Genomic DNA, 13,518 nt, shown 5'->3' on the forward strand with positions numbered 1-13,518 from the left:
TGTGGAAATGCTATTTACTACACGGAGCATGTTAAACTTAACCCTTGTGTACCCAGAGGAAGTGGCAGAATAAACATTTATGCAAGAACTCCTTATTTGGGGGCCTGAAACATCTCAAGTCTTACTGTCAGATTAACAGCTGTATTTACTTAAATTGGTTGGAAAACTGTGATGCCCTGTGGCCGTTTCTCTACTGTATGTTGTACGACTCCATTTATGTTTTTTCCCATGTTTTGTAATTTTGAACTATTTCTTATTAACTGCATACTATGTACTATATGGAAATAATATATATGTATTTATCATCATGTGTTTCTAGTGCTTGAAAATAGTCTATGTTCGGACCGGAACGTTAAACATTGCACTCTGGCATAAGAAAATAAATTTTACTTGCAAATCTACTCCTGATTGGTGTGCGTAATACTTTCTACAAGTTACGACGGGTTGGGCCCCTATTTACGCGCCCAAGTTTTGAATAACCTGGTGCTATCTAAACTCATCTAGCTATTGTGGTTACAGGGGACGGGGCGACGTCTGCTTTAAACTGGATCCTCGTATTTAAAGCAGTGTTGAATACAATTTCCGGACGCTGCCCGGCCTGATCTTGGAGCGTCCATGCTCAAGGGGGAAGGGGGCCAAAAAAATACTGAGATTAAAATACTATCACTACACAGTCTACAGAAAGCCTGGCTCAGTATAGCAACGTGAAGTTAAACATCATCTCGACTGGTGAGTGTGCAGCTGTTGTCCAGTAATTGTCTGTGAAGAGATAAAATACAAAATATAATCACTTTTTTCTTTTCATCATTTATTAAACTGGTCACTTGGCACTTGTATATTAATTATTATGTCGAAGTAATGTCTTTCACTTTATGTATATATGATGTATTGACATTTTTTCTGTGTGATCTTTTCAATCCATGCACTGTTTATTCTCAGCCATTTATTTATTTCTTGCTGTATCTTAATATTCCCACAAGAGGGCGCCAACACATCGTATATTTTGCATTTTTTATTATATTTTATATTTACACATACCAATCACATTGTGCATACTCAGTGTGATTAGGTTTTAATTAATGACATTTATTTACGCTTTGCTTCTGTGCTGGAGCTACGTGCTACTCCCTCCGCCGGCTGTCAGCTGTCGCTCCATGCGCCTGCGCTGTTTCCCTGGTGACGCGTCCCGGGATTCGCGCATGCGCTATTGGGCGACGGCGCCCGGCTGCGGTAGTCTCGCGTCGTTATACAGATTACGCCCATACGTCTGCATGGCCAGCACGGATTGTCCACAATCAGACCACATGACCACCACGGTATGGGATTTAAATGGGGTACTGACATGGAGACTGCACCCCTTGATAAAGCTACAAGCGAAACGCACGTCGGGCGCTACCTAATCCTCTGGGTCAAGCCGTCACGTTATTGAACATGGGTAAGCTCACTACTTGAGGCCCTGTCGGGTCTCACTTACTGCCACTGCACCCGTTAACTTTATCAGGTGCAAACTTTCACTTTGAGCTTCTTTACTCTGTTCTTTTTGTCTTTGACATTGTGACTTCCCATGTTGTATACTGTGTGTACATATAACTATGATCTGTACATGTAAATGCTGATCCAGTTAGAGATGTGTTTTAGATTCTCATTTTTTGCTATTTAAATAAATACATTTAATAAAGATATTTTTCATACTTGATAGTTATGGACTCCTTTCTTCTCTAGTGTTTATATATTAATTTTGGAGTCCTTATCTCCAATAAATGTAGTAGGCGGTTGAGACTTTCTGCTTCCCACCTTGATTGTTTATGTGTCCTGTGAGACTCCTTTGTCTAACAGTCTACAGAAAGCCTGGCTCAGTATTACAACGTGAAGTTAAACATCATCTCGACTGGTGAGTGTGCAGCTGTTGTCCAGTAATTGTCTGAAGAGATAAAATACAAAATATATTATTAAAAATGTATCAATATTCAAATAAAGAATAAAAATTGAATGTAAATTATTGCACATTCATCCTACACATTAATCAAAAGAAAATATAATAATCACATGGGGAGGGGGGGGGGGTAAGTAGCTAAATTTGAAAAAAGAAAAAAAGGGAATATACTTGTTTTCTAAAGATGTTAAGTGGATAATCTACATTGAGACCAAATGGACTCTGGGTATTTAAGCGATATCTTGCCTCACACTGCTTTAGATCTAACTCTCTATCACATCCACGTTTTCATGGGGGATATGGTCCACAATCATAAATCTGAGATTCCGATCAGAATGGGAAAAATTAGGAGGATTCCTCCAGCTCACCATTATGTGGGTCCAGGTATGAACTGCGCTCGGATCCTGCGTGGCGGCACACAATGTGGATAAACAGAACAGAAGAAATTTGATCCAGCGCTGGTTGATTTAAAAGGAAACAATGTTCCAACTTTATTCGTGCAAATGGTAAAATCTGATGGAGGTAAGGATGGTTGCATCAGCAATAAGCCTGCAGGTTTCTGACAGATCACCTGTCCTTAGTCATGGCACAATGTGAATGCTGCACACAAAACAAGCTGCATTTATGTCCGGCCAGTTTCCCTGTAAAAAACTTCCCGAGTTACTTTATAACTAATAGCCTCCAGAAGCAAACAGATTTACTGGGCTAGGTATTGTTTCAAAGAACATCCTCCCATTGGTAATATTAAGGCAACTCTATAATAGATATATTGATACAGAGAAAACAGAGTCTAAAGCCAATATATGTCAAAAGTATCAAACAATGCTTTATTTAAATATGCAAGACAACAAACATTTAAAAAGATATATATGACAGGAGAAACTCAATAAATAATCGACATAGGGATGCATCAAGGAAACCAGAGTTATGAATAGTGAACCCCTTTAGGTATGGGTTGCAGTAAGATTATCACTGGTATGAAGTATGGTAAATTACACTCGGGTACACGTCTTAGTGCTAATACAGGACTCAAATGGTCCAAAAAAAGAGCGTAGTGTACTAAAGAGAGAAACATAGACCATTCCCTGAAACTTCAGGGACAAACAGGATATTCTTACCCATAAAGTGTCCTTAAATGTTTCCTGATGATCACTGTGTGCGCCCCGACGTGCGTTTCGCGAATGTCCGCTTCCTTAAGGGGGTGTAGTGTGTCTATCCAGTGAGCACCCTATATATACCCCATCTATGTGTAGCCCAGGTGTGTTCTAAGTAGATTCTACCCCGTCCACGGGTGCACGGCACTCATCCGACGACGCAACCGGAAGTGTGGCAGGCCCCACTTCCGTCCTCCAGTGCTGCGGCGCACATCCGGGTTCTCGACGCGTACCGCACTATCGGAGGTTCGGGCGTGGCCAGCCCCAGTCCCGGCCGCGTACGTCAAGAGCGCGCACCCCATTGGACAGCGCAGACCAGATGTGGGTAAGAAAACATGTAATGTGGAGTCTAATAACCTACTTGTATTCCGATTCTTCACTTAAAACAAATTTGATATCAATATAATATCTAGTGATAAGAAATCATTTTTATACAAGAACAGTAACAGGTCTCAGGGAAAGACATTACCCACATAATACAGTGTTTTAACAGGAAGGAAAAGAGAGACATTTTGTTTATTAAGATGGCAATTACGCCAAATTACCTAATATACTTATAAGATACACTTATAATTGTGTACACTGTGATACAGTGATTTTTATAAGAAAATACATGTTATGTGATATATTACGGGCATAACAATACCTCATAAATATTAATAATAAAAACATAAATACGGGAGATACATAAATCTCCAAATTAAACCATGCAGATATAACAAACATCTCGTAACAGTGCAAAAAATATATGTAAGAGACTGTTACTGTTAGGTAACGGTCATATAAGGTCGTCTGTAAAAGGCCAGACGACATTAAAGTGCTCATACAGACACGTATAGGGGTAAAGTCGCAAACGAATTACATAGGTAGAGTCCCGGATATATGAGCTCCACATCAAAGTCCGCAACGTAGAGAATCATCGAACTTCAAGAAGTATATTTAGGGGCACACAGGTACTTCACTGGATCAACCGATATGTCACATACCTACTAAAAAAATAATAGTTAAAAACTGGACACACAAACAATCCACAGTTTAAAATTTAATAAAAATATTTTATGCTGATAGGTGGTTCCAGCATCCTCATAAGAAGGGTGCGAAGCTTAATTTTTCATTAAGTCCGGCCGGTGCCATGAATCCTAATTGCACAATCCACCTACATTCCTTCTGTGCCAAGACCTTCCTCATATTACCCCCCCTGATGCCACAACGTATACGTTCAATCCCCCGGATTTTGAGGGATCTTGGGTTGCACCCGTGAAACATTTTAAAATGTCTGGGTATAGTTTTAAGTTCTATAGGGTCATCAATGGCCCCTGCTCCAATAATGTCCCGCACATGCTCTCTAGTGCGTATACGTAATTCCCTTGATGTCAGGCCTATATAGATCTTTGGGCATCCACATACAGCGTAGTAAACTACATGTGTAGTACTACACGATATGTAGTCTTTAATCTCAAAGGATTTGGTGCCATCCACTGATTCAAACTTGTCTGTTCTACTAATGTTAGGGCATGCAACACAGTTGCCACACGGATAGCAACCTTTTCTTTGCCCCTGAGATCCGAAAAAGTTGACCTTTTTAAGGGTATAGTGACTTTTGACAAGGATATCACAGAGATTCCTGCTCCGCCTGGCCGTCATTGTTGGTTTATCACTGAGGCAAAGGGCCAAGGTGGGTTCGGACCTTAAAATGGGCCAGTGTCGTCCTAAGATAGTCCTTAATTTATCCCATCTACTGTTGTAGGTGGAGATGAACCTAACCACTGTTTTTCCCATTTCAGGGGTTTTGCTACTCAGGAGATTAGCACGAGGGGTCTTTTTAGCCCTCCGGTATCCTGCTTTAATGGACCTTTTGCTGTACCCCCTATTCTCGAATCTGTCTCTGAGGTCCTCAGATTGTTGTTCGAAAAGATGGTCAGTGGAGCAGATCCGCCTCATCCTGAGGAATTGACCAACTGGGATGGTTTTGACAGTAGATGCAGTGTGAGAGGAGGATGCATGCAGCAGTGAATTGACGGAGGCCGACTTGCGGTAGACATCCGTCTGAAGGAAACCACGTGCATCTGTAAAAATTAGTAAATCCAAAAACTCAATCTTGGAAGTATGGAATGAATAAGTCAATTTGACATACACCTTATTTATATTGAGTTGCTGCATAAAGTTCCTCAGCTTGCACTCGGAGCCCTGCCACACAAACAGTATGTCATCAATGTAGCAGAGCCAGCACTGCACATGGTCAGCGGCGCGAGCGACATCCCCATGAAATACCTGCCTCTCCCAAAAACCGAGAAACAGGTTCGCATAGGATGGCGCACACGCCGCACCCATGGCAGTGCCTTGGGTCTGCAGATAAGTTATCCTTAAATACAAAGATGTTATGGCTCAAAACATACTGCAGAAATTCCACAATAAGTTCGCATAGTTCGTCATCCCAGTTGCTAGTCCCCAGGAAGAAGCGGACCGCCTCCAGACCATCCCCATGTCTTATACATGTATATAGGCTTTCAATATCCGCGGTTACAAGGTACATGTCGGGTTCAATCTGAATCCTGTCAATTCCCCCCAGGACATCCGTTGTGTCCTTTACATGTGATGGCAGTTCTGTTACCAACGGCTTTAGATAGTGATCTATGAATTTGCATGTAGCTTCACATAGACCTCCCATACTTGACACAATGGGACGTCCAGGGGGTTCCATCAGGTTTTTATGAATTTTTGGCAGGAAATAGATTGTGGGTGTTTTTGGATCCTCTGTCATTAGTCCCTCAAAAATCTTCTTAGTGATGATCCTTTTGTCCAAGTCCCCATTCAGGATCTCCTTCAGTTCCAAAGAGAATTTAGATATAGGGTTAAACGTGAGTTTGGCATAAGTCTGCTTGTCTCTTAATTGTCCAAATGCCTCTTTTTCATATTTCTCTGTCGGCCATACCACAATGTTACCCCCCTTGTCAGCGGCTTTGATGACCACATCCTCAAAAGATTGTAATTCTCTCAAAGCTTGTCTCTGAGGGACTGTAAGATTATCCCTATATCCAAACTTGGGTTTTTGTTTGAGGTCATCTACTACCAGTTTGGTGAATATTTCCACCTGGGGACACAACGACAAGGGGGGAAACTTTGTGAATTTGGGTAAGGCCGACATAGGAAACTTACTTATTGCGGTGCTCTGTTCCCATAGTAGTTCTTCTAAAGCTGATAGGGCCTCCCTTTCCATCTCACTGTTAATTTCAAGGGTGCCACATCCCCTATTGTGCAGTTTATGGAGAGCAAGTTTCCTAGAAAACAGATGCAAATCCTTTAAAACTGTAAAGAAATCAAAAGGGGCAGTGGGTGAGAACGTCAACCCTTTACTTAGAACCTCACGTTGGGCATCAGAGAGGGAATGCGAGGACAGGTTAATTACCGCTAACTTGTTTCCGGATCTCTTCTCCTGTTGTGGAATCATAGGTTTTTGCGCTTAGCATTCCTATCGTATTGTCTTCTTGGTATATAGGAGCCCAGGTTGTTACCAATACTGCTGGCAGTCATTACATCCCTTGTTCTACCTGACTTATCGCCAGAGGTACGTGATGACATTGAAGAGGATCTTGAACGTGATACAGGTCTTGATCTATCATAGTTGGACCGCCATTTATAAACCCTATTGGATTTATAGTCTTGTACATCTCTCTGAAATTTGCCTGATTTAACAGTGCAAATCTTTTTTTCCCATTTGGCATAATCTTTGTCCAGATCTTCCTGCAATTTGGCAAGAATCTCAGTTGAAAACTCCTTTTTGAGATCCAATTGTATCTCATCTATTTCTCTTTCCATTTCCAACAGAGTATTACAGTTAGATTGGATTAAGAGACTCATAAACCCCCTGGAGCAGGTATCTGCCAGCTCCTCCCATTTCTTTTTAAAATATAATTTTCTATATCAAAGGAGGGAAAGACCTGAACCCTTAAGCCCCCTGGAGATGTATTTTTCTAGGAAAGCCTTATTCCACCATAACTTGGTTCTTTTATTAAGGAGTGATTTAAGTTTAACACTACGTTCCCTAAAATTGGTGCCACCAGCATCTAAAAACAAATTAGAGTCCTCCTTAAAAATCATGTCTAGTTGTGCGAGCCATGACTGATCACGTGCTCGAAAATCCATATTAAGCTGGATACCAGTCGCTGTGAAAAACACTGAAAACTAATAGCCCCCTGAGTTACTTTGTCTGGTCTCAACAATGGATCGTCAAAGAATTAGTATACATCTGTGTCAAAAGTGACTGACAGGAAAAATCCTTTTACCCTGAATTCAGCAGAAGTAGATGGTGCATTTGAGTAATGCAACCCACATCTGAAATAGGTAAATATTAACCCTTTCTGATAAATTTATAGTGTAGACATTCGTTTGTATGTATAAAGGGAATAAAATGTGCTTTTCAGATGGAACATAAATGCTTATGAACTGTTAAAACAATAATCTGTGCGGCTCGCAAAGATAAATAAAAATAGTTATCACAATGTCAGAGTACTCAAAATGCATATATAACATGAAAAAGAAGAACATGGCCGCATATTAATTGAAGATACTTGTTATAGAGCAACTGAATATATGTATATATTTTTTAGCATAATAAGAAATAAATCCCATGATGTAGAATATGCCTGTATGGTTTCGACATCACAGCGAATATTTCAATGTTTGATCTAGAGTGGCTTATTTTATCAAAAACGAGAACATACAGCAAAACATGAAATAAGGTCATATATCAGTTGATAAAACTTATTGGTAATCCACAAAAAATGTAAAATATAGTATATAATGTATATTTTTGAACTTATAAAGACTGAATATAATATGGAATAATCTTATATAATTTAAACATCACAATTAGATCTGAATCAGTGTTTAAGGTTTAGCTAATGAGCTTATTTGATCACAAACCAGAAGATACAGACAAATTGAATATTTGATATATGTATGTGTACAAAATGAGAGAATGTGCTTAGCAACATCTGTGTCTGTTGTAAACATATTGGGAAGGATAAAAGTGTATAGTAACTACAAATGATAGACCGATTAATAATGAAACATGAGTTCCTTCTTCATGTTTAAACTCATAGGATATCTACTTTTAAAATGATAAATCCAGAATGCTTCTCGATCAAGAAGAATATGTTTGCGGTTACCCCCTCTTGGTGGGCATTTAACATCCTCAATGGCATATGTAATAAATGTCTTAATCGATCTATTGTGTTGTATGATGAAATGTTTTGCTGCGTGCAAGATATTAACCCCTTTATGACCAGCCTATTTTGGACCTTAATGACCAAGCTATTTTTTACGTTTTTCAATCGTCGCATTCCAAGAGCTATAACCTTCTTATTTTTGCGTCGACATAGCTGTATAAGGTCTTGTTTTTTGCGGGACAAGTTGTACTTTTTAATAGCACCGTTTTGAGGTACATATTATTTATTGATTAACTTTTATTAACTTTTTTTGGGGGGGAATAGAAAAAAATCTGAAATTTCGCCACTCTTTTTTGCGTCCTAAATCTACGCCGTTTACCGTGTGGTATAAATAACACAATAACTTTATTCAGCGGGTTGTTACGATTGCAACGATACCAAATTAGTATAGTTTTTGTATGTTTTACTACTTTTACACAGTAAAAACGCTTTTTTTTCAAAATTATTTGTTTTTGTGTCTCCATATTTGAAGAGCCGTAACGTTTTTATTTTTTCGCCGATGCGGTTGTATGAGGGCTTTTTTTTTTGCTGGGCGACTTGTAGTTTTTATTGGTACCATTTTGGAGTAGATGCGACTTTTTGATCACTTTTTATTACATTTTTTTAAAGTCAGTATTCACAGAAAACAGCAATTTTTCCATAGTTTTTTATTATTTTTTTTACGGCGTTCACCGTGCGGGTTAAATAATGTAATAGATTTATAGTCGGGTCGTTACGGACGCGGCGATACCAAATATGTGTAACTTTTTTACTTTATTTTGTTTTTTTTAATAGTAAAGCAGTTTGTAAGGGGAAAAGCTGGGTTTTTCATTTTTTTCCACATTTTTTTTTAAATTAACTTTATTAAACTTTTTTTCCACTTTTTTACTAGTCCCATTAGGGGACTATAATATGCGATTCTGCGATCGCTATTATAATACACTGCAATACTTTTGTATTGCAGTGTATTACTGCCTGGCCGTTTAACACGGACAGGCATCTGCTAGGTCATGCCTGCGGCATGACCTAGCAGGCATTCACTCCAGGCAGACCTGGGGGCCTTTATTAGACCCCCGCCTGCCATTAGAGACACAGACACTCGGCGATCGTATCGCCGGGTGTCGGTGGGGGAGAGAGGGAGCTCCCTCCCTCTCTCCAAAACCACTCAGATGCGGTGCTCGCTATTGAGCACCGCATCTGAGGGGTTAAACGTGTGAGATCGATACTAATATCGATCTCACACGGCAGAGCAGGGACGCTCCCAGCCCTCAGCTTCCTCTAGCAGCTGAGAGCAGGGAGATCTGACAGTTCCCTGCTCTGTTTACTTATTCCGATGCCGCGACGTAAAAAGTCTATGGCATCAGAATAAGGCCCGTTAGTGACCGACGTAGAAACACGATGGGCCGGTCACTAACGGGTTAAGGATGATAGGATTTCTGATGTAGCTGAGCTGTTCTAATATTCTGGTTTTTAATTTTATGGCTGTACAGCCAACATTCATAAGACAACATTCTATACATTCGATGATATAAACCACATATTCGGTGTTGCAATTGATGTATGTTTTGATCATGAAGGTATTATTTTGATTGGAATCCTGAAAATTGTTTCTGGGACAAGCATATGTACAAACTTTACATAGACAATATGTTGCCAATTGTAGTTCCCCTTCTGGAAACAACTCTATACCCATGCCGCAATATTTCATCCATAGTTTCATCTTCCAAAAGAATTGGAATATATTTATTAATAATATTCTTGATATCGATAAATTGATTACTATGCTGCAATACCAGGGTAGGTTGATCAAACTTTTCAACAGTGTGTTTTTTATTTTGAAAAAGCAGTAGGTCTCTGGATCTAGAATTAGAGATGGATTTGGCTCTCTCTAGAGTCCAGTTTTTATAACCTCTCTTGTTAAGTCTTTGGAAAATTAGTGGTTGTTCCGCAAGGAAGGTCTTATCATTGCTGCAATTCTCTTAGCCCTCAACATTTCCCCTACAGGAATAGAAGCGACAGTGTGTCGAGGATGACCACTGTCAGATCGGAATGCCCAGCCTCGAGAAAATGTCTCGGGACTGTGAGTTCCGTTTTACCAGTTCTAATACTGGACTTATGATTATTAAGCCTTAGGCGAATTCGGTGGTTGTCTCCCCTACATACAAAAGATTGCAAGGGCACTGGATGACATAAATGACAAAATCATTCCTGCAAGTTAAGGTAAACCTCATATCAAATTTCTTAGATGTCACTGGATGTACAGCACCCACCACTACTTTTAGGGCATGGCCCCACGTGGCGGATTTATTCCGCAACTTTCCGCATCAATGCCGCACAGAATCCGCATTGCGGATTACGCCAAAGTGCTGCGGATTTAGGTGCGGATTGCGTTGCGGATTTAGGTGCGGATTTCCAAGGCAAGTCTTGAAAAAAAGGAACTGACAATTTGTGAGGTCATTTCCTATGGCCACGTGCTGGACACACCCATGGCATGTATAAGTGTGGCCAGAAAGAGAAGTGAATCTGCCTGGAGAAGTATACTAGACCGAAGTGTGGGACAATGCCTGACATCCAGGAGCGACCACTTCAATTACGCCGACAATATCTGATTCTGCTGCTGCGCACCATAGTGAGCATTGTCCGTCGTCGGCGAAGGCAACGTGTAAGTAATATTTTGTTACCTACAAACGTCCTAGGCAAAAGTATATGTTTCTGTCTGCTAATGATATAGTAACATGTTTCTTGGATTTCACAAACATTATTTGCACGCAGGCTGAAGAAAGAGGCTGTGTCCGACTGTGGGTTCACCCTTTGGTTGCTGAAAGATCAACCAAAGTTCATTTTGCACTTCTTTACCGCGATGTAAGAAGGTATATATTTTTAATACAATCTTTCATTGTCACTGCCCCTGAGGTTCTGTTGGGTAACTTATCATAACATGCATAATATGTATTGGAATGAGTCTCTGCTCATCTGGCTGCTAAATGTGAGGGTAGGGTGTAGAGTAAAGTGTTGGCCAGGCTTGAAAACGCGCTGTTCTGTGCACTGGATAGGCCATTGATTTCTGATCGCTTGGCCTCTGACAGTCGTCCCTGTCACCGATCAGTTGGCGTGAAGGGTCCATAGTGTTCGGATACCCTTCTTTTGCTTAAGTTGCTCACAATTCAATAGCTAACACAGCTCCAGTGGCCAATCACACGATTTCAAAGCCTATCCCATTGAAGTGCATCTGAGAAAGATCGCATAGTCGTAACATACGCTACATGTGTATCGGCGATTGACAGTGTGATCAAGTCAAGTAAATCAAGGGGTAGCAGCAGTCGTCCGAGCACAGCGGCCACTTCCAAACAGCTGCTCGGTGACAGTCTCGTCTGGAGGATCCAGAAGGATCATATCTTGATGGCCTATCCTGAGCATACCATATTCATTACTTGTGTCTGGACCACACCTGTGGCAAACCTCCGAAAAAGTAGTAGAGAAGGACGAATGGATTCATTTGTGCACACCACATGGTGTCTGTAAATGCTGGCATGTGTTTCCGACTTAGGCTGTTTACCCCGCATTTTGGTTAATCATCTGTGTGATTTGTTCTAGATATCCCGACAAATTTACGGGATTCTGCCGGCTGAACATCGAAGCATTTGACAGGCTCCTAGAAATTGTCAGGCCTCACCTTACCAAGCAGAATACCGTGATTAGGATGGCGATTTCTGCTGAGGAAAGGTTGCTCATCACCTTGCGGTAAGTGGCCACATTTATGCGTGTCATCTTACATCCCATCAATTTCCCTGTTGAGCAGTTGTTGAGATTGGGCAAGTTTCTTGTTTTTAGAAACATATGTATTATAGTCTCCCTACATGTTGCTCTTACTAAATTGTGTTATGTAATGTAATTAATGCTGTTTGTTTTTTTTTGTTTTTTTCAGATTTTTGGCCACAGGCGAGACGTATGCATCCCTGCACCTCCAATTTCGTGTTGGCAAATCCACCATTTCCCGAATTGTGAAGAGCACGTGCCAAGTTCTGTGGGAACAGTTGCAGCCCATTGTCATGCCTTGCCCCACTCCCGAGATTTGGTTAAATGTCGCAGCAGGCTTTCAAAATGTAACCAATTTCCCTAACTGCATAGGCGCAGTTGATGGGAAGCATGTAAGGGTGCAGCAGCCACCGCACTCAGGATCACACTTCTTTAATTACAAGAAGTATTTTTCGGTCGTCCTGATGCCGGTGGCTGATGCACATTACAAATTTGTTGCCATTGATGTTGGTGCCTATGGTAGTACTGGGGACTCACGGGTGCTGCGAGCCTCCCAGATTGGCCTACAAATTCTCCAGGATAACGTGTCTCTACCACCTCCGACACCTCTTCCAGGAACCACGCGTCCAGTCCCCTTCGTGATGGTATCGGATGAGGCATTTCCATTGAGCCCTAACCTGCTGCGCCCATACCCACGAAGGGGACTAAATGTCCGTAGAAGGATTTTTAATTATAGGCTTAGCAGGGCACGACGTTTCGTGGAGTGCACGTTTGGCATCATGGCAAATCAGTGGCGGGTCTTTACCTCGGCCATCCAATTGGAGGAAACCACCATTGATGCCGTCATCAAGGCATGTTGTGTTCTCCATAACTACCTCCAGGAATACCGTCAAGAAGTTGAAGGGGACTCACTTGTGTCCTATGTTGGCAGTGGCATTAACTGGGGTTCTGTTGGGCAGCCCAGTAGTGGTGTGCGAGTTCGAGATATTTTCTCGGATTTTTTCATGACTTCTGAAGGGGCCGTGCCTTGGCAATACTCCTGTGTTGGTGGTGTGCAGCCTACCCAGCAGTAATCCATCTCATGTACAAACAGTAGGCTCTTCTGTCAATGATACTCCTATGGATTGCGAAATTGTCTATTGGATGTGCTGCCTTTTAAATAAAAAAATGCACGATTGTTCTCATTTTGCATAAGTGTGTGTATTGGAGAAATCACATGTCTGAAAAGTGAGTATGATGTTCAGCACACCCTAGCATACCCAACCACACACTATCTCCTTCATGAAAGCGACCACACCGAGAACATTCTGTATGGTCCCCTTGATGCCCTTCAACATTTTGACGGCCACACGTTAAAAACGGCAAAGACACAAGGCAGAGTCAGCAATTCAACAAAACTTTTATGAAACGTCACCACATGTCAAATATACGCCCTGAGAACAATTCAGGGATCAACTTTGTGCATAAA

The sequence above is a fragment of the Rhinoderma darwinii genome, chromosome 1 (assembly GCF_050947455.1).
Source record: "Rhinoderma darwinii isolate aRhiDar2 chromosome 1, aRhiDar2.hap1, whole genome shotgun sequence".
Classification (NCBI taxonomy): domain Eukaryota; kingdom Metazoa; phylum Chordata; class Amphibia; order Anura; family Rhinodermatidae; genus Rhinoderma; species Rhinoderma darwinii.